Below are 2,853 nucleotides of genomic sequence, written 5' to 3' on the forward strand. Positions count from 1 at the left end.
TAGGCCTCATTCCCGCCCCCAAAGGTGGGGGGTGGTGCTGGCCCTGTCTGCAGCGCTGGATCAAAAGGTCCCAGGAAGCAAAACACCTGAGTCCTTGCTTCCTCTTTGCCAGTGGCACCCCCAGCTCTTTCAGGGCCCTCGTGGGTGGAAGAGGAGGGAGGACCCCTCCCTTGAGGACCACAGGTGGAGTGGGCATGCTGGACACCCGGGGCGGGGGGTGGGGGGGGGGGGGCTGCCTGTCTAGGCCTCATTCCCGCCCCCAAAGGTGGGGGGTGGTGCTGGCCCTGTCTGCAGCGTTGGATCAAAAGGTCCCAGGAAGCAAAACACCTGAGTCCTTGCTTCCTCTTTGCCAGTGGCACCCCCAGCTCTTTCAGGGCCCTCCCACCGGGGAACAGAGCCCACTGGGGTGGGCCCAGAGCACCTGCAAGTCCCAATGACGGAGGAGGGGCTGGGTGGAGGCTGACACCCTGGCCAGGGCCGGGAGTTGGTCCTTTGGGCACCTACTCTCCGATCCACAGAGCAAAGAGGAAGCTGGGCAGGGGACACAGCGGTGCACGCCGCTGTTTGTGTCGGTGGACAGACGGGCGGCCTTGTGCAACCGGAAAGCCCTCCGCCTGGGCCGGCACGCAAGGGCCGGGTCTACCCTGGGGCAGCCAGGACCCACAGCCAGGGTCATGGCCTGCGGGCTCCACATCGGGGTGGGGCCCACCACCCAAGTTCCCTTTTGTGTCTGCAAGTGGAGAGCTGTCTGCCCGAGGACCCACTCGTGACCCGGGGGGCTGAGCCCACATGCTGAGCCAGGCCCACCCTGGGGGCTCCTGTCTGTGGGGGGTGGGGTGCTGCCTATCTCTTTCTGTGTCCCCAGGTGACAACACACAGAAGTCTGTGCTTGTCCTGCTTTGTAGGCCAAGGCCTGAGAGCTGTGGGGGCCACCCTCCCCCATTACACCACGGAGGGTCCTTCCTGGTGACCCCTGCTTCCTGTTCTGTGGCTCACATCCTATGTCTCTTTCTCCATCACCCCGATGGGTTCTCCAGCCCACTGCATGGAGACCCCTGGAGACCTGGAGACACAGTTCACAGGTGCGGGGACCTCACTGTATCTTTAGGGATGTTCTGATTTATACCTGAGAAGCGGCAGAGTGGCAGGGAGGGGCAAGGCCTGGTTCTGGCATCCAGGCAGGCCCCATGAGTTGGGTGGGGTGGGCACAGTGGCCTGCTATCGAGAGGCGGGAGGTGGCCATCCAGAGGCTCAGTCCAGCAAACGTGCAGATGAAGGGGTCACGTGAGGTAGGGGCAGGGGGGGGGGCGTGTTGCAGGGAAGACTCAGGGCTGGAACCCGGCCTGGCACAGCTTGGGGAAGAGGTGGCCCCAGTGGAGATGGCCCTGCCCCAGAAAACAGCCTGGAAGGAGGGGGCAGGTGCGGCCCTGCCCCCCGGGAGCCCTGGCCCTGGGTCTAGCTGTCTGATCTTTGAGAGAGCAAATCTGTCTGGGGCTCCTGTTGGGACTCCCTGCCCTGCCCCCACCCCAATTTCCCAGCAGCCCCAGGACTGACATCCAGTTGGGACCTGTCCCCAGCCACAAGGCCTGTTATCTGGGCCCCTGACAGCGCTCGGGACAGAGCCCAGAGCCCCTCGAGTTATCAGGGCCGGGCCCGGCATGGCAGGGAGGGTGCCTGCTGGTCCCAGACCCCCGCCCCCACTATCTGCAACCCCTGACCCACCCGCCCCAGAGAGCCCGGAGCAGACACGCCTGGCGGGCGGGGACCAGGCTGTGTGTGAGGCACCCCTGGGGACAGGGACCGGACCGAGGCCGGGGGGACGGGGGTGTCAGGGACAGACACGCTGCCAATCCTGTCGCATCCAGGAGCCCCGTCTCTCCAGGCTCACAGAGGGCAACCTCTCGGGATGGGGGCTTTGCCAGGCCCGATGCCCCTCCCAGACCCTCCAGCCTCGCTCTGAGCCCCCTGCTGTATAGGACCCCTAGTCTGTCTGGCCCCCATCACTCAGGACCCCTGTCTTCCTCTAGGACCCTGACACCCAGCGCCCCCCAATCTCCATCTGCGGTCCCACTGCCCAGGACCCCCCAATCTAGTCTTCCTCCAGTCCCTCCCCCACATCCACACATGCAACTTAGCTCTTGGGGACCTGGGGCTTGAGTTCATATCAGGTCCAGGTGGGAAGAGACGCTGGCCAGGCCCACCCAGCCCCATAGCCCCCTCCCTCAGATGGGGGTCCCTCTTCCCACCCCAGGGCCTCCCAGGCTGTTGCAACACTGTGTGCAGGGCTAGAAGCGGAGCCCTTGATCAGGCCCCAACATGCTGGTCTCGGGCTTAAGGCTGTCAGAGAGGGGGCTCCCTGGAGACTTGCTGAGGTGATGGTGGGCAGCAGAATAGGGTGCAGACCCTCGCCAAGGAAGAAGAGGTACCCAGCTCAGCCACAGAGGTGGGGTCTGCCAGAACCTGTTCTGAGGGGCAGGCTGACCAGATGGGGACACGTGGGCTGGGGGCCCATCTAATCCTGAGCTGCAGCCTCTCGCAGGCAAAGGCAGGAGGGCTGCAGAGAGAGGGTCTGTCATTCCCCTGCAGCAGTGGAAAAGCAGCCAGGGGCCCGCAGGGCTAAAAGGGGTGCTCCAAGGTGCTCAGAGATGGGGGGCTGGGCGAGGCTCCAGGGCCCTCTGAGGCTGGCAGGGGTGTCAGAGGGTGGGGAGCGAGGGAAGGGCCAGCCCCAAACCTCTTTGTACCAGCCCCAACTTCTGCACCCCAGCCCCAGCCCCAGCTGCAGCCCTGACTCCCTAGCCCCAGGCCCCACTGCCCACTGCCCCCTCCCTCAGCCTCCGGGGCCTTGGGGCACAG

Source organism: Echinops telfairi, unplaced genomic scaffold, assembly GCF_000313985.2.
Source record: "Echinops telfairi isolate 266 unplaced genomic scaffold, ASM31398v2 ScPeMD7_25;HRSCAF=90, whole genome shotgun sequence".
Taxonomy (NCBI): Eukaryota; Metazoa; Chordata; class Mammalia; order Afrosoricida; family Tenrecidae; genus Echinops; species Echinops telfairi.